This window comes from Lathamus discolor, chromosome 2 (genome assembly GCF_037157495.1).
Source record: "Lathamus discolor isolate bLatDis1 chromosome 2, bLatDis1.hap1, whole genome shotgun sequence".
NCBI lineage: Eukaryota > Metazoa > Chordata > Aves > Psittaciformes > Psittacidae > Lathamus > Lathamus discolor.
In genome coordinates, this window is record NC_088885.1 from 130,236,037 (window position 1) to 130,255,881 (window position 19,845).

Consider the following 19,845-nt stretch of genomic DNA (forward strand, 5'->3'; position numbering starts at 1 on the left):
TCTGTACTTCTGCTCTTCAGATCTATGCTGCAAAGTGTATATCAAAACGTTCAGGTCTAGTATTTATTCTCTTTATCAAGTTACATTTTTCTGAAGTGGTTATGAGCATTTTGAGACGGGGAGGGGGGGAGACACACAAAATTACAAAATGGAATATATAAACCTGTAGAATCAGTTCTAAGTAATGTTAAGTTTCATGGCTTTGTAACAGTAGCAATAGAAAATTACTGAGGTGCATGATATATAGAAAAAAAGAGTACAGCTAGAGACATACTGAGAATTCTTGTGCAAGATAAATCGTTATAGTTGACATAGTTTTAAGAAAAACAGTCTAGAAGAACAGGATACAAGAATAAGGAGTATCTGGGAATGGCGGGTGTCCAGGATGGGCTACAGTTAAACTAACTGATAAGTAGGAGGACAGGAGGATTACTATGTCTGTGGTGCTAACAAACCAATTAAGCTGGTATAAACATCTACTTTGCGTGCTTCAAAGGCTGCCAGAAGTGATGAAGATTGTTGGAAGAAGTAAACGACCCTCAGAGACCACCACCACAATTCTGTACGCATGAATCACAGAATCACAGAATCCCAAGGGTTGGAAGGGACCTAAAAAGATCATCTAGTCCAACCCCCCTGCAAGAGCAGGGTAACCTACAGTATATCACACAGGAACTTGTCCAGGCGGGCCTTGAATATCTCCAGTGTAGGAGACTCCACAACCCCCCTGGGCAACCTGTTCCAGTGCTCTGTCACTCTTACAGTAAAGAAGTTCTTCCTGATGTTAACGTGGAACTTCCTATGTTCCAGTTTACACCCATTGCCCCTTGTCCTATCACTGGATATCACTGAAAAAAGCCTAGCTCCATCATCCTGACACCTACCCTTCACATATTTGTAAACATTGATGAGGTCACCCCTCAGTCTCCTCTTTTGAGAGGAACTTTCTGGAAAATAATGTAATCTATATGTAGCCTCATGAATATGTATGTATGCCCAGGGACTATATAAGGACGGCTTGTGTAGCAATACGGAGACACGCGGAGGAGCTATCCCCCGTGTCTCCCGGCACCGCAATAAAGAATACCTGCTTGTCAGCTTGAAAACTCTGTTGGCAACTTTGATCCTGGAGTTTTCTCCGAATCAGTTTTCAGTTCCTAGTTTCATTTCAGCAATGGGAAATGAATTTCTAAATCAGTCTTGGAGGTTCCTTACAACAACTGTACACTTTCATGAATAATTGACCCACTTTACCCTAACAAGAACTACATTTCTGAGAACTGTTTACGCAGAAGGCTGAGAAGTCTTTTTACCTTGATACAACGTCTGTTTTACCAGATGTTTCACTGGGAAGACAGCTATGCTGGTGAAAACAAATTGTCTTATGAGTGAACCTTTAGTGAATTGGTTTGGGTTTTAGTTTAACCTTGGGATGGATTGATTCTGTCACTCTCTGGTGGCTCAAGTGGCTACTTGAATTTGGTTTTCATGATTGTGGTTGTAATGAGCTGTGCAAGGAATTGTCCACCCTCTGCCCCTTCAGTTGTCAAGAGCAGTAATTGCTTTAGAGTGAAGGGTTTATGAAGGCAGAAATGCACACAGTGATGTCTTTATGGAAGGGAAAATATATTACAACTACAACTGTTACTTAAGTCATCCTATAAGCTTTACTTTGTGCTAATTAGATCCACAATGAAATTTTCACTGTGGTGATGAACTGTAGTAAAAAAGAGCTCATAAAACCTGCAGGGTTATTTCCATTTGCTCAGTGTCATTGGGCTGTGTTGCAAATGTGACTAAGTTCTTACTGAAACACTCAGTTACACATACTCACTGAAAACAATCCTGTACATAAGTAAAGATTCAGGAAAAAATGATTAGGTTAATCTGATTTCTCTCTTTTCCGATATACATTAGGGTCCAGTTGTCTTCTTTATGAAGTGTCTTGCTTTTCATATTTTATTGGTCAGTAATTTGTCATTATAAAACCCCTTTCTAACTTTGCTTTATCAGTGCTTTTTTTTTTTTTTTGTCCAGCGATTTTAACATTTAACAATGTTTATTTCATTTTGTTACATTATTTTAAAAGTAATTGATAAGTAATTTGTATTTTGATGCAACTATGACACTATTCAGTAACAAAGGATTGAGTGGCAGAACCTTTATACTACACCATTATGAATGGATGGAATAATTGTTAGGGAGCGTGACTGCTACAAAGAAACCTGAAGAGTTCTCCCTCATAATTTGTGGTAGAAATGGAGACAATGGTGTGTGTTTTCTCCCATCATTTTCACAAGCCATATCCTTAGCCTCCCAGTACTACTGCTAGAGAAGGAAACTGCATTTCCATTGTTAATGGAAGAGAATTTATATGCAGACATGCTGGAATTTTCCAAGCCACCGGCTGAGAAAGCATTTTTATTATAGTAGGATAATTATTATAGTAGGATAATTATTATAGTAGGATAACCTGTGCAAAAAGGGAGCCATGTATTTTGAGCACTATTGATTTTTCTTCTTTAAATTTGGTATTGATTGCTCCTGTCCATTGATTTCTGAAAGAGTCTATTTTTCGCTATCAGGAGAATCCTTTTCATTGCTTTGCTGCCCTTTATTCCTAGGCAAAATCCCTATAGATGCTACACTTCAGGAATTTGTAGGCATATGCGACCTTTTCATTATTTATTACTTGAATGTCTGTCAACTGAAAACTTATGCAGGAAGTGAGATTAAACTGCTCTGAAAGAAGAATCAGGTTATCTGAGTTGTATCCCTCAGTGTTTCCAAAGATGGCATCCAGAGGCAACCTGTTCTGCGCAGATTTTGACTTGTCATATTAAGAATAATTTGAAGATTACATGTCCAAAATTCTACAATCTTTTGCTTTATATCTCAGCAAATAGGAAATGTCATCATCTTACTTAAGAAGAAAAAGTAGGGGCTGTTTCTCTGCCAGGTTCTGGTCTTCTAGCTCGTCAGCCAGCAGCACTGGCAGCCTACCTTGATCTTCCCCAAAAGAATACAACTGCTTCTCCACCCTGCAGAAGAAACAGCCCCACCCTCTCATGCAGAGACACAGCCCTGCAGCTCTGCAGCACAGAGATGGCCATCAAGAACATGATCAAGCCCTTATAATAATTTGTTCTGCTATGCACGCATTATTATTTGAATCGATTACAAAATACAGAAAACAAATACTAACTGCTGTTTGAGAGTTTATAGTTGTGGCTACCTGTGGGGGTTAGGTGACTGTCTTATTTTGTTGATTTGCCTTATATTGCTACAGCAAAAATAAATGGCCAGTTAAACCTACAATGTGCTGCAATTCTAGAGACGCACAAAGGCTAGCTTGATAAAAAATGAGGATTGTGAAGAGCGCAGAGTACTTTCTTGTTTAGGTTTGGTTTGCTGTAGGGTTTTTTTTAATTCATCTTCAAGAATTTTATTGATTTGCCCACAGTCATCCAAATTTGATATTTATTTTTCCAGAAGAAGTGAAAACAAGTTTAACATTGTTAATGTCTTTGCCATTTCAGAAATGTATTTGAAACATAATAAAAAGCCCTACTTTTAAGTACGCTTTCTCCAAAGTCGGTGATAGGTTTTAATGGCTCAGAGAGAATACTATAATACAGCATCATCAAACCTAATCTACCATAAGGAGAATAGTAATATCAAATGGCCTCTCCTATAGATGTGAATTGCAATTAATTACCTGATTTGTTGGAGCATTTTTAATATATGTTTAATGGCACTGCAGTCTGGCATAGTCTTCCAGACAGAGTTTGAAGAAACATGATCTAAGCATAGCCTCAAGCTGATATTATCAAATAGCTCAGCATGCTGTGCAAAAAAATCCAGATAAAACAAGCAGCTAATGTTTCAGCTTCTAGGGCCTCAGGAAAGCCTGTTTCTACCCTAATATTTATCTCTAGCAGCCCCACCTCCCATGTCTTTATATCAGGAACATGCAGTAAATAAGTATTCAGCACTGGCCTCATTGTAGGTAGCACCAAGCAAACAATAGCCCATCACTATATATCACACTCCAATTACTAAACATCTTGCTATATGTCTAATAGTGTGATATAAACAGTCCATTAGGCTTTCTAATGGTGGTGTTAAATAAAGGGTGAACAAATAGTACTAAAACAGTTAGAAGCCCCTGGGCAGCTTTGCATCTTCCCATGCCACCCCTTTTAATGAGATTATGCTATTACTTCAGTCAATATAAACTGGCATTTGAAGATTTCCAGTTCTCCTGCCTTTTCGTGTTCAACTGACAAGGCAGATGTATCTAAATCTCTACTTTTCATCTATTTATTTTCTTCAACAGTGTAAAGTTCTTCTCTTTTATTTCCCATTTATATTGTTGCCTCTTTTTGCCTGGTGAAACAATGCATCTCTCATTGATGCAGACCCTTTCTGGAATATAATATAGCCCATGAATCACGCAGCATCTTTGAGAGACAACATTAGTCATACAAATGACCCCTGCATCAATGTTCTGGCAAGGCATTGTAAGGGTTTATTCAATATCGGCATAATACTTCTTCCAGTTAGAAGAATGTCCATTATTTTTCTTTACTTGCATTAAAAATAGTAAAGCCTTTCAAACTCGGAATAGCTACAACAAAAAAGTTCATTAAGACTTGGAAATGTAAGTTCAAAAGACAATATATTAGAAAAGTAAAATAATTAAAGAAGTATTAGGTTAGGCTAAAAATGCTTACAGCACTATAAATCTAAGCTGCCTCTAGAAATGCTATAGCATAGATGCTATGTGTTATATGGACAATTAGCAGTGAAACACCAGAGAATATCACTGGGTAATGTTCTGTGTCATAGACTGATACTGTATTAACTACAGAGCTATAGCACAAACATATAAATGTAAATTTGATACAAGCAGTTATGCAGCCTGATGCAATGCATCAATACTGAAGAAAATGACAAGACTGATTTTAAATGTTTGATATCTCACAGTATCTCAAAATATTGTTTAGTTCAGGCTATAATGAACAGTAAAGCTATGCATATGGTGTTTACTATTAGAGAGGTTAACGTATCAGAAGAAGACAGCAACTATGCAACCATCCCAGCTCAGTGGTTTTGATATATCTAAAAGACCCTGTTAAATTATGGTAAAAATTGAACTGTTGATATCATCCACTGACAAACTTCAGAGTGACGGTGTGTGCATTTCATATGTAAAATACAAGAAAATGTTGCATATAACATTGCACTACTTATAATTTGTTTCAGTAGTATTTCTTTCTCTGTTAAATCCTGCATCATAGGGATCACCTTTCAAGACCAGAAAGTAAGCTTCCTCTAGTTTTGGAGAACCTGCCTAGCATAACACTATGGGTGTCAGCGAGGGATGACTGTGATGATGGTTTACAACGGGGAGACTCTACCACATAGATGAAGAAATTTACCAAATCATTTTAGAGTTATCATTGTACATTTCAAATAATGTCAACCAAAGACTATATGACACCTTCCACTATGCATTTTAGTAATTAATGTAGTCAGGGGGTTCACTGGAAGGACGTAGGTTCTTGGTAATATATTTTTCACCTTTACATGTGAGGCGTTAAACAGAAAGGATTGCCTCTTCAATTGTGGTAAGAGTACTAGCTGTGTCCCCAAGCCCCGTGTAATTTCTGTGAGCAAGTACTATGAAAGATGGTTTCAAAAATACTACTGCTGTAAAAATTTCCAGGGGAGTCAAGCTTGTATAGACTGAAATATGGCATATTTTAACTATTACCCCCTGGAGAGCAATGACACTGCAGAAAAGTCAGCAGTGGTTTTCAGCAGAGATGTCCAAGCCCTCATGAGGAGCTTTTGATCATGATTCATGGATGTCACAGTCAGTTGTGCAAGCTCAAGTACTAAAAACGTCATTGGTTTGTACAGTTTGGTGGATGGGGCTTTCCCTAAAAACTTAAGTGAAATCAAGAACAAAGAGACACCTTAGTCTAGCACTGAACCATGACACAGCCTCAGATAGAAAACAGATTTTAGATAAATAAGTGGTGCTCCAGAACTTGCTGGTGAAGGAAGGTGATCTCTTGGAAGCACTCTTGGTCCACAGGCAGGAGCAGAAACTGCAATTTCTTCCAGTCTATCAGCTGTTAGCTCTCAGTGTGTAGGAGCTTTCTTTATACTTCTGAGCTCTAAGAGTGGCTAAAAAAATCTGAAAATGACAAAATACGGAGTGTTCACAGAAGTCCCAGAGTCAAAGTGCTGTCCTTTGAATAAGAGGAGGCCTGATGGTCATTTGGTGGTAAGAAAAAAACAAAAGCTCTTGGAAATATGACTGCACATCCAAATGGCACCCACATTAAAGGATGTCAGCGGTTTCTGATGGAAGTGAGAGGCATTAGCGCAGCCTACATATTAAGCTTCCCAGATACATGTTATGGTTTAGACTCATCTCACTTTAGATGTATAAACTGTAGATTTCTACATCTGATCTCATTACCATAGGTTCTTCTTCTAATTAATAGTATGAAATACATGTACAGATAGTTTTAGCACATGTTCATCTTAGCTGCATTAGCCTGAGACAAATCTTATTTTACAAGTGCTTATTTCTTTTCACTCATTAAAAATTAATTGTAGGCCACTAGTTCAGACACAAAGGCAGATCTACAGTTTAAACAATCACATCAGATCAGATGTGCAGCTGGAAATGTCAATGTCCCAAACCACAAAGTTCTTAGACCAGAGAATCTGAAAAAACATCTAGCTTATAGGATAAAAACAAAAGCAGAACTTGTGTCCTGCTGGATTTCAGTTAAGATCTAAAAATCATTAGCCACTTAGTGTGCTGTGAGAAAGCCAACAGATATTGAATTTGGACTTTTTGTTACTATGGCTTCATGTAACATCAAATAATGATTAAACCAGGGTATGAGGCAGCTACTATGCTGTATTACCCCAACATATTACTTAGATGTGAAAAAGTTGATAAATCACAAAGCAGCGACTGGTGTACTTGAACAGCCTTCACCACCTCTGAAATTGCAAGAAAGCCAAGTGGTGATGTGAAGCTGCACACTGATGTTAAGGAACAGTTCATAATTACTCTCATGTTCACAATACCTAAATAACAGGAGAAAAACTGTAGCAATTTAAATTTTCCATAAATTGCCATTTTCAGTGCACGAGGATGAAAAGAAATGCTTCCTGATTGTCCCACTTTCACAAAAGCTTTTTAGATTCATTAAAATATTGAGGATTGTTCAGAGTTAATAAATGGCCGTCATCTAAGACATTAGAATTAAAGACATGCGTCATGTAACTGTCTCTGATTCCACAGAATAAAGAACAAATATTTGGGGGGAGGGGAAATATTTGTTTAAAACAGCAGCTGCCTAACCAAACAGCATTGGAAAGGGCAATCTGGGTCACCACACGCAGTCCCGTTCTCAGACTGAGAGTCTATTGCAGAACCATCACTGAACCTATAAGCGGAAGACAGGATTTATCTTTTTTCCCCTCCTAATTCCAATAGGAACTTCTGCAGTTTATTTACAGGCTAGTTGAAGAGAATGCTAACTTTTTATAAACTGCCTATCTTGTGTTCCATATTTACCCTCCTCATGAGCAGTAGAACCATTTTAAGCCTATTCATACCTCACAGTGAACCTTATAGTCCACTACTGTGACCTCCTCATCAGAATGCTTCCTTGTGTATTATTCTGTCAGCGGTTTAGAGAGAATATTGATAATGAAAAAAACGCCCTTTTTTTCGCCATCAACGCTAGTTTCATCTAAGGAAACAGGTGTGGAAAGGTGCTTGAAGGGGGGAATTAAAATCCCCTTGGCCTTTTCATTACACTAAATAAACATGCATCTCTAATCCTGACAATACTCCTTTTAAAACCAGTATAGCCATGCTTGCACTTAAACCTGGGTATATGCATAAGTCTTTTTTTATACCAGCTCTAAAGTAGCAGTTGAACCAGCAATTTGTCAGCTATTTTAAGCCATGAATTTTTCATCTCTGAAAAAAAAGTAACAGCATGGCTTTATGAGTATCCTATGGAATAAAAAGTTTGGTCAGGAACTCTAGGATAGTTAAACAGTGTCCTTACTATTTGTGTCAGAAATCAAATGAGTTTATGCATCTTCACTCTCACTGACAGATGAAGCCTACTTATTTCAGTTCCTGCAACATTTCTAAAAGATCATCCCACACTGTAATCATATAGAACAGCTTTTATTACTAATGCACATTAATGAAGGAAAAAAAATAGGCATACTAAAAAGATCAAGACAGATTGATACCAGGTAGATGTTATGCTTATTATTCCCCCAGTATTGGTTATGAAACATTTACAATAATTTTGTGATATCTCATTTAAACAAGTAACCTTAAGGTTTTTCATATTAAACTAAGTATCTATTGGGTTTCTTATGAAAAAAATTAATAACTTAAGGTCTTAGGCATAAAACATCATCCAAAGACCAAACCTGACAACCCTGCTCTCAAATTATTCAAAGAAGTGTAATCTGAGCAAGTGAAAATTTATAGCCCACTTTTTAATCCTAGATGCTCTGCTTAATCTAGAGGCATATTATTTGTCTTGCTTTAGTGAGCATCACTGTAAAATAAATTCATCTCTTTGCAAAAAACATGCCAAAGGAATATGTGATGAGATGCATATTATGAATAGTTTTTTCTGTTATAATTAATACAACTATGATATCTAACTAATCAGAAATGACAACTGATTGTTCATTGATGTTTTACAATCTTCCATGACAATGTACTGTTTCCTTTTGAACACCTGAAGTCATACGAAGCAAAACCTGTCAGAATTCTGCCTCGGATTTCTATAGCCCCAGAAGGAGTCAGGACAAAGGAGGAGTTTGCTTTGGTAGATGAGGATTGGGTTAGGGATCAGCTATGCAAACTGGACATCTGTAAATCGATGGGTCCGGATGGAATGCACCCACGGGTGCTGAGGGAGCTGGCGGAGGTCATTGCTAGGCCACTTTCCATCATCTTTGGTAAGTCGTGGGAAACGGGCGAGGTGCCTGAGGATTGGCGGATGGCAAAGGTCACACCAATCTATAAGAAGGGCAAGAAGGAGGACCCGGGTAATTATAGACCGGTCAGCCTTACCTCCATCCCTGGAAAGATGATGGAACAACTTATTCTTGACTCCATCACTAGGCATATCAAGGATGAGGGGGTCATTAAGAACAGCCAACATGGTTTTATGAGGGGGAAGTCATGTATGACCAACCTTATAGCCTTCTATGAGGAAGTGACTAGGTGGAGGGATGATGGTAGAGCGGTAGATGTAGTTTTTCTTGATTTCAGTAAGGCATTTGATACTGTCTCCCACAGCATCCTCATAGATAAGCTAAGGAAGTGTGGGCTTGACGATCAAGTAGTGAGGTGGATCGAGAACTGGTTGAAAGGAAGAAGGCAGAGAGTTGTGGTCAATGGCGCAGAATCTAGCTGGAGGTCTGTGACTAGTGCAGTCCCTCAGGGGTCGGTGCTGGGACCGGTGCTGTTTAATATTTTCATCAATGACCTGGATGAGGGAACTGAGTGCACCCTCAGCAAGTTTGCTGATGACACAAAACTGGGAGGAGTGGCCGACACACCAGAGGACTGTGCTGCCATTCAGCGAGACCTGGACAGGCTGGAGAGTTGGGCGGGGAGAAACTTGATGAAATTTAACAAGGGCAAGTGTAGAGTCTTGCATCTGGGGAAGAACAACCCCATGTACCAGTACAGGTTGGGGGTCGACCTGCTGGAAAGTAGTGAAGGGGAAAGGGACCTGGGGGTCCTGGTGGATAGGAGGATGACCATGAGCCAGCAATGTGCTCTTGTGGCCAAGAAGGCAAATGGCATCTTAGGGTGCATTAGAAAGGGAGTGGTTAGTAGGTCAAGAGAGGTTCTCCTCCCCCTCTACTCAGCCTTGGTGAGGCCGCATCTGGAATATCGCGTCCAGTTCTGGGCCCCTCTGTTCAAGAAGGACAGGGAATTCCTTGAAGGAGTCCAGCACAGAGCCACAAAGATGATTAAGGGAGTGGAACATCTCCCTTATGAGGAGAGGCTGAGGGAGCTGGGTCTCTTTAGCTTGGAGAAGAGGAGACTGAGGGGTGACCTCATCAATGTTTACAAATATGTAAAGGGTAGGTGTCAGGATGATGGAGCTAGGCTTTTTTCAGTGATATCCAGTGATAGGACAAGGGGCAATGGGTGTAAACTGGAACATAGGAAGTTCCACGTTAACATCAGGAAGAACTTCTTTACTGTAAGAGTGACAGAGCACTGGAACAGGTTGCCCAGGGGGGTTGTGGAGTCTCCTACACTGGAGATATTCAAGGCCCGCCTGGACAAGTTCCTGTGTGATGTACTGTAGGTTACCCTGCTCTTGCGGGGGGGTTGGACTAGATGATCTTTTTAGGTCCCTTCCAACCCTTGGGATTCTGTGATTCTGTGAGAGTTAACTTTCATCTTCTGTGATGGTTCAGTCCCATTTAAATAGATGTATTCTCATTGTATTTCCAGAAGTGTTTATTGGTCATTATTTGTTGCAGGGCCATTGCAAATTCTGTGGATAACCACTGGGGAAAAGAAATGACACCATATGAGTTAGATGTGCAATCATGCTTTATAACCAGCAGACAGTTGAGATGAGCAATTGGGGTTTAAAGTGAAAAAGTTGAGAGTTAGAGGGGGAAGGGTTGTACAGGTTTAATGTCACACAGGGAATGGAAAACCGCATTAGAAAAGATTTTTCTGCAGTAGCTCACCACAGAAATGTGTTAGCATAATGGCATGAAGGAAAATTGTGAAGAACCGAGTGAGTCATAAACACTGACGTTTGAACACAATTGAAAGGCAAATGCCCAGTCAATATTTATTTACAAAGACATATCAGCAGAAGCTATTGTTACCTGAAATGTAAAAGAGCTCTAGCAGTAATAGCTGTTTTGTCATTGTCCTGATTGAACCACATAAATTCTGGAAATCAGCTGAAATTAAACACAGGTACCTGCAGTGAGGTCAGTCACCAAACCCAAAGAAAAAACCTTCTGCAGGCTGTGCCTGTGCTGTAACCAAATCTCCACAAAGAAGATCATGCTCACAAACCACATACACACAAAATCTAAGGGAAAGAAACATTTGAAAAATAAACAGGCATTTAAGAGCATGAACTCCTCTTCGACATTTCAACCTTCTCCAGTCAGATCTTATCTCTTGTCTGAAAACCCTTTAGCAAGGTCTACTTGGACTATGGGAGTTTAGAGAGAGAACTCTGGCTGAGACACTCGCATTGGTCAATATGAGAACTCCTTGCAGGTCTCCTTCACATAAAACATACATTCCCCAAAATACTCTGTGGTTGCTTCAACAGGGCATCAAGTTTAATCTATTGACTATCTTCATTATTTCTTTCTATATGATTTACTTCCTAAAAGAACCTGTTAAAAGCCTATACTGGGCGAAAGTCCACCTGGAATTTGTGGATGTAAAAAGTCTCCAGAGAAAAATATGCAAGCAAAAAATATAGAAGCAATTATTTTAGGAAAGGCAAAAACAGATTCTGAAACAAATTTACTTGATACTTTTTCCTCCTCTAAATAATTCAGCAACTGAGAGATCTCATGTCAGCAATTTCATTACAGGGATGAAATTATTTCACAAAACCTTTCCCTTTCACATCTGACACAGATTCTGCTCCTCAGAGAGCCTTGCAAGTTCTTAAATGGCAGTACTATCACTAATAATCATCAGCCCCCTCACTTCTTTTTCCTACATTTCCCCACTACATGGAAGAGTGGATCCTTTTCTGTCTGGTTTACTGTATTTCTGGAGAGAATGGAAAGAAAACAGCACTGAAACTAAATGGGCATGATGAGCTTTCAGTGGGATTTAGAAGCTGTTAATAGCCACAGCCTGATTCCATAAGATAACAATACCTGGCTTCTCATAGTTTCCCTTCACTTGGTACCTGTCTGTCTTGCTCCTGTTCTGTGGTGGCTGCTATTGCATTTATTGTACTAGAGATTAAAATTTCCCAAATGGAAGATGTATTTCTAGTAAATACCGCCAGCACTGTACAGGCAAGATAAATACTGTCTCTTAATAAATATGAGAAAGGCAAGCACTTTGACTGTTTTAATCTTTGCACAAAATATTGAAAACTATCTTCCTGAAGCAAGGAGGAAATATGAAACCAGCACTACAGTTAATGCATTTCCTGGGATTAATATATAAAAAAAAAAAAAAAAATAATAGAGAAAAACAGATAAATTATGTTAAAGGCAGGATATGAAAATACAGGCATAAGAGAACACCTGCAATAGCTAACAACAAAGAAATAAAAACAAATGCTTGTCTGCAGCACAACCCATAGGCATTAGCGTGCAGATATCACATATTTACCCTGTTAATCTTCTCCAGTCTGGCTTTTAAAAGTATGTATATTGTCCCCCAAAAGTCTATATCTGGATTCTGATACAGTTGTATTTCCTCTAAGTGCTGCAGAAACTGTCTTACTTGTTTTCTCTGTGTTACTGTATCACAGTGGCACATGCTCTCTTCCCTTCTCAATGCAGCCATGCACAGGGATGGACTCCAGAAACGTGGAGTTTTCCTCTGCTCCTCTCCTGAGCAGCAGGACAGCCTGTAAGAAGCTGTATGTAAGCAGAAAAAGGCGTAAGGTGCTGGAGGACTGGGAATTATTTTCCTTTTCCAATCATCCTTCATTAAGTTCCCCCCCCCCCCACCTTTAGTAATGCTGAGTATTATGAGGTGCTAACACTTGAAACCTGTGTTAAACAGGCTGTGAAGACAAGGGACATAGGGCCATTCTCTGTTCTTACTTCCACCTACCTTTCCTCTGAAATGAACTCTTGCAGATGCTGCCCAATTTCAAAATGCTGCAGCGTGTTCCCAGCATGCTCCCTAGGCCCCCGGGTGTCCCTGAGGGATCACAGAGACCTGAGTCCCCAAAACGGATCTCCCCTCAAGCTCTTGGGTTTATAGTTTTTGAGAGAAATAGCTATCTATATGTTTAAACTGCTGAATCTTTCTTTAAAATTCTTTAGTGTGGTGAAAAGGCTTCCTATAGCTGTGGGAAAAATCCAGTTCAGATTGTTGGTGGGTTTTATGTTCTTTCATTATGTATTTCATTTTTCATAGAAAATTCACTGTGAAACGTGGAGGTTACTAAAGGAAGACATTATATTATTATGATATCTAAAGTCCTAATGGAAAAAAAAAAAAAAGCCCCAAAACTTTTGTAAATAGTATCACTGCCCCTCTAGATATCTTGGAAATTTGATATTTTGTTGAACCAGTAACCTGCCAATATTAATGATGCTTGACTGTGAATCAGTGCTTTAATCATGACCAGTCATTTTTCTCTTCCTGTTGTCTCGTTCTCTCCCTGATAATTAATACCTTAAATGATGCATCCACCAGAGTAGAGAGGGAAACAAAACAGCCTCCAGTTGACCATTAAGTTTTTTAATCTTTTTCAGATTCTCCCCCAGAACTCACTTCTGATGAATATCTGTCTTCCAACTAAGTGTTATTTTTTACACTTTTTTTCATCCCTTTCTTTCCTTCTCACACACATAAACGTATATACATGTACATAAAAGCTTTTTCCATAGGAAGTAAGAAAAGGGACTGGAAAAGGCAACATATCAAGTACAGTTTTCATGAAGAAAATAAATAACCTTCTTTAAGAGCAGTTCTAATCCTCTATCAAGCAATACTAAATGGTTCCAGGTATCATGACTAATAATGGTTTTACTCTCCACTTTACTGGCACTGCACACACCACGTCATTACCTTTTAGAAGACTTAGTCTATCACTAGTAAAAGCTATCCATTGCCATATTTGTCTGCGTGAATTCCTGCTCTCAGAAAATGAGAAACTTCAGCCAACAAATCGTAGCCAAAAAAACACTACTTGTCAAAATGTTGGTAAACAAGAGGAAATCACATTTGTGCTGCCTCTGATTGGTTTCTTGGAGGCTCTTTGTCCTTCATGGTTTGCAAAAGCACGAGATTTCACAGAAGAGCAAAAATTAGATTTTTTTTTTTTTTGGTCTCTTAACATAGAAAATGTATTGCTTTCCCCATAATGCAAATGAGGGGAAAATTATGCAGTTATTATTACATGGACAGATAAAATTGCTGTTTTAATACCTCCTAGAAATTTCTGCAATCTTTGGAGTTCTGATATCCTGTTGTATGAGATATATATAGGTCACTCATGAGACAGGTTAGTTTTACCCTACTGATGATGTGTTGTTGCAATAGTAATCCTGCTCAGTTCTAAGTCAGAATCCCACCTAGATGCTTGATGTTGTGCTGTTGCATCATCGGTTGCTCAAGATTGACCCAGGAAATGACAGTCTTGTTCAGAATGTGTGGGTTAAAGCCCTTCCCAAATCTTTGTTAGCGAAGGCAGTCCTTCCTCACAGGAGAAGGAAAACTCCTATCTTCAAACTCGGGCTGATGGAGCTCGTCTAGCCTTACAATGTCTTCCATCTAAGAGAAGAACACTCTTACAAAACCTAGGACCTGAGGACTTTGCTGTCACTGTCCTAGCTAGCTAGGCCATGGCAATTAGACCTCAGGTGTAAAGGGTGGGGCCAGTTCTGCGCACTGGCATAAAAAATCCTCACCGAAAAAGTCCACTGTGCAGGCTGGAAGGGCTTACTCTCACCTGTCTGTATGGACAGGCGAGGGTCGAAAAGGCAGGTGACAAGGTGTGTGGGAAGCTGCAGATCACAGAATCACAGAATCACAGAATCCCAAAGGTTGGAAGGGACCTCAAAAGATCATCTAGTCCAACCCCCCTGCAAGAGCAGGGTAACCTACAGTACATCACACAGGAACTTGTCCAGGCGGGCCTTGAATATCTCCAGTGTAGGAGACTCCACAACCCCCCTGGGCAACCTGTTCCAGTGCTCTGTCACTCTTACAGTAAAGAAGTTCTTCCTGATGTTAACGTGGAACTTCCTATGCTCTAGTTTACACCCATTGCCCCTTGTCCTATCACTGGATATCACTGAAAAAAGCCTAGCTCCATCATCCTGACACCTACCCTTTACATATTTGTAAACATTGATGAGGTCACCCCTCAGTCTCCTCTTCTCCAAGCTAAAGAGACCCAGCTCCCTCAGCCTCTCCTCATAAGGGAGATGTTCCACTCCCTTAATCATCTTTGTGGCTCTGCGCTGGACTCCTTCAAGCAATTCCCTGTCCTTCTTGAACAGAGGGGCCCAGAACTGGACGCGATATTCCAGATGCGGCCTCACCAAGGCTGAGTAGAGGGGGAGGAGAACCTCTCTTGACCTACTAACCACACCCTTTCTAATGCACCCTAAGATGCCATTTGCCTTCTTGGCCACAAGAGCACATTGCTGGCTCATGGTCATCCTCCTATCCACCAGGACCCCCAGGTCCCTTTCCCCTTCACTACTTTCCAGCAGGTCAACCCCCAGCCTGTACTGGTACATGGGGTTGTTCTTCCCCAGATGCAAGACTCTACACTTGCCCTTGTTAAATTTCATCAAGTTTCTCCCCGCCCAACTCTCCAGCCTGTCCAGGTCTCGCTGAATGGCAGCACAGTCCTCTGGTGTGTCAGCCACTCCTCCCAGTTTTGTGTCATCAGCAAACTTGCTGAGGGTGCACTCAGTTCCCTCATCCAGGTCATTGATGAAAATATTAAACAGCACCGGTCCCAGCACCGACCCCTGAGGGACTGCACTAGTCACAGACCTCCAGCTAGATTCTGCGCCACTGACCACAACTCTCTGCCTTCTTCCTTTCAACCAGTTCTCGATCCACCTCACTACTTGATCGTCAAGCCCACACTTCCTTAGCTTATCTATGAGGATGCTGTGGGAGACAGTATCAAATGCCTTACTGATCCAACCTTGCATGCGGGCGGACCAGTGCATGGGTGCTCAAGATTGCTCAGGAGGTGACAGTCCTGGTCGGACACTTCCTGCTGGCCTAAGCACCCTTTTTCCCAAACAGGTTTGCATATCCCATGTGCCCTTGGTCATCATGCTTATAGTAAGCGTGGTTAAAGCCCTTCCCAAATCTTCACTCATGAAGCCAAGCCGTCAATCAATCATATGGGTCACTTCAAAAAGAGTAAGTCCAAGAATTAAGAGCTACACTTTACTAATTGGTTTTAATAAATAATTTAGCAAGCCTATTTCAGATGGAAGATTTCATTAAATACTAGAAAATATTTAATACTTTTGCTTCTTTTCACATTTGACACAGGTTCATCTCCCCAGAGATGTCTCTAGATTTTTAAATACAATAGCACTGTTATTCTACTAAATCATTTGCAGATATCCTGCATACATCTGCTTTGGCATATTGATTATTTGAATTCTTTGGTTTAGAGTTCATTTGTATTCATCCCCTAAAGCAGGAAATCTTAACCTGAGGCTAATAAAGGTCTGTCTTGCCTCTGGAACTTTTTTCTGCTATGGGATTAATAGAAGTTGCATAGAAAATAATTTAATAAGAATAAAATATTTTTACTATGCTGCCCTAATTCACAAATTGGATTGACTGTCTTAATTTGAAATCAGCTTTGCTTCATAATTAAGCAGCTCTTGTGTTCAATATTTTTCTCTCATATCACAAACAAGGCTTCAGTCTGTTAAATCTACATGGGAAAATAACTGAATGTTCCTGTTTTATGGGTGGTGCTTGACGTCATTACAGTGTCTTATTAATGTCTCTGTTGTATTTATCTGAATAATTAAATTGTGATAATGGCTGTATTTTCATAAACAACATTACACTTTTTTTGTTATTACTGCCAATGAAGGATAGTAGGACGCCAGCCACTAAAATGCAGCTTTTGTGGAACCCAAGGATGTATTTTTTAGCATAAATCAATCCAATCAGAATGAACTACAGAAGTCAGAGAGTTTTTTTGGAAGACTTTCAAAATGCCATCAATAAACTGATGCTACAATTGATTACTTCTCATTGCGCATTCTAAGACAAATGACCTATGATTGCATTTGGAAGTTAATGCTGAAAAAAATCTTCAAATGCTCACAGCAAAAGCAATGTATAAACACTACAGAAAGAACTGAGCAGACATTTGAAGTAAAAAAAACAGGCATGCAGATACAGCTATATCGCAAAAATACACACAAAGAAAGACCTTTTTCAATACCCTAAAGTGTTAACTTCACAGCTATTCACAAGATAAAAGACAATTACTAGACAGATAGAACAATGAAACTTTAAATGTCTAATTCAGGTAATCTTACAGCAGCATAAAGTTTGTTGCTGAATTTAGTTAATGAAATATTGTATCAGTTACTGCCTAAGCTTTTCAATTTCTCCTTTAGTAAATACCTGAGGGATAAATCATGCCATTAAATCAATAGCATGCTTATTTGCTCAGAGCTAGTTTGTCTCAGAGGCAGGTAATGGCAGCAACTGGTCCACAATAAAAATGGGAACTACATACTTACCAGTCTTCTGTGAACCTTGACTGTTCTGTAGATGTGCACAGATATCAGACAAAAAAATTACAACAAAAACAGTTTTGTTATAAAGAAGATGTTTACGTTCAGAATAGATTCACAACGTCATTTTTTTCCCACTGATTATGAATGAATCTGACGAACTATGAAAATCTGCTTCAGGTGTTTTTTTGATGTCTTGTTAAAAGATCATCTCATAAAAAATGCTGGCTCATTCCAGTGTGTTTATTTTGGATCAATAAGTAACACAGTCTTGCAAATATGTCTTGTGACTTATATTAAATCAGAAATTATTTCATTCACATACAATTTTCCTACATCACTGTAGAAAATACATGGGCTGGGCACACAGATTCCTCCACTGTCAAAGATGCCCATTGTCAAGAGCTGAACTCACTTCTTATGTACACAACCCAGTTACAATCATCTGCACAACTTTCTGGCAAACTTGGTGGCTAATTGCGTTTCTAAAGTAAGTTCATTATCTGCATTCTGCTAATAGAAATAATAAAAGCTTTAATATTCACAAAGCTTCTAAAGCAGAATTGTGGTAAATTGGTGATTCTTAAAACCAGATTAGTCTACTGCACATAATGCTTCCTTTGGCAAGAAAATGAGCATATCACTCTTGATAATACAGAGAAAAGAGAAGAAAACATTGTCTTTTCATTTTATGACCAGAATAAAAGTACATTGCATATTTGCTCTTTAATTTATTTTTTTTAATCCCACATAGGGGAAAGCTTAACATGGTAGGTATTTACCTAGAATACAAAAGGTTTTTACCTTTCGTTTAACAGCTGTATAGTGCACCACATAGATACCTTCTACAGATACCTACATAGGTAATAGTTAGACCTCAGGAACATATATAAAACCACCAAAAGAATTTCCTGCACTTCGTAGGTGACTGTAGAAAGTTACTTTAAAGGTTTATCCTCTCTTAGTGTGCACGTCTGTATGTGTGTGTCCCTTTATGTGTGCATACAAATAAAGACACAGGAAGGTGAAACTGCACTTACTGTGGATTTATATAACAAGTATATCCTTTCTTCTTCGTAGATCACACTCAGAAGGCCAAGTTCAATCTCTGGTCAGGTAGGAGCCCAGCATGTGTCAATGGGAATGCGACTCTTTTCAAGGAAGAATTAAAAAAATGAACTGTACGCTACTGGAGGGTCATTTGATACTGACATATTATATTATAATATAACACCCTAAAATGGTCTCTTCCAAAACTTTACAAAGTAACAGGCACAACCTCAGCTTCAAGCAAAGATCCTTCCAGATGAAATGGTCCCATACACAAACCCTCTTCTGGACAAGTGTTTCTGACCCAAGGGGAAACACAGAAAAATGCCTTGGCTTGCAATCCTTGTCTTGTCTTAAAAACTTTGTTATGGAAGTCCATAGGCAGAAGGACTAGCAGCACAATATCTGGCCTTTCTTTTTTAGCGACCAAGCTCTCCAACACATCTGCTGAATTGTGATTGTCGTAAGAGGCTTCCATCATCAGTTTTCAAAGCTGTCAGTGAAACACCTACTAGGAAACAGCATGGTCTTAATTTCTGCACGATCTCCCTCTGTTACCTCCCTTTTCTCCTCTGCAAGGAAGGCAGAATACATGTCTACACAGAAGAGGCAACAAGAATAATGTCGACCTCCTCCATGTGCGAATGAAATACAAGACAGCACTCCACGGATAGCTGGAGATCACAGATGAACTTTTCCCATTCCTGGTGTTTTACCTTACAAAAGGCAATTAGACACCTGCCATCTTGATACATATGCATCTAAAATGCCTACTTTAAGCTCCCAGAATCCTTGCAAACCCTAACAAAGTTATCAAATCTGACTTGCAATGAAAATTAAAATAAACTTGCTGGTGATTTTTTAGAATGTGTATGGGCCGTTTCGACATTATGCTAAATGTCCTGCAGTCCAGGAATCTTTCCTGTACTGAGTGAGCAGCTGCATACATTATTCTAATGTCCATTCCTGCCTAGATTTATAGTGCCTGCTCATTGTCCTTTATTAAGTGCTTCCATTAACTTTTCTGTTACATTTTTCACTAGCTTACAGCTCTATAAAATTGAGTTACTAGGTGTGCAAATTCATACCATTTACATTTGTAGAAGTCTTGCTTCAAGTAAGTGTGTTATCTCTCTACATATTTGGCATGTTTGGGTGCAAACCTCTACCAAGGTTTTCAAGATGTGCTAACTTTTTATATTTCACCTGATCTGTCTATAGTAAGACTCGTAAAACCTTGTGATGATGTGGAAGGAGGGTGCTGGGTGAGGAGCT

The 19,845-nt window shown here is 39.3% G+C and overlaps 1 long non-coding RNA gene across 1 annotated transcript in view; it reads left to right on the plus strand.

Moving 5' to 3' along the window:
- LOC136008765 (uncharacterized) overlaps nt 1-19,614 on the plus strand; it is a 39,929-nt gene extending 20,315 nt beyond the window's left edge. Inside the window, exon 3 of the long non-coding RNA XR_010610232.1 lies at nt 18,601-19,614. This is a non-coding gene — a long non-coding RNA (uncharacterized LOC136008765). The remainder of the gene's footprint in view (nt 1-18,600) is intronic.
- Nucleotides 19,615-19,845: the final 231 nt, after the last annotated feature.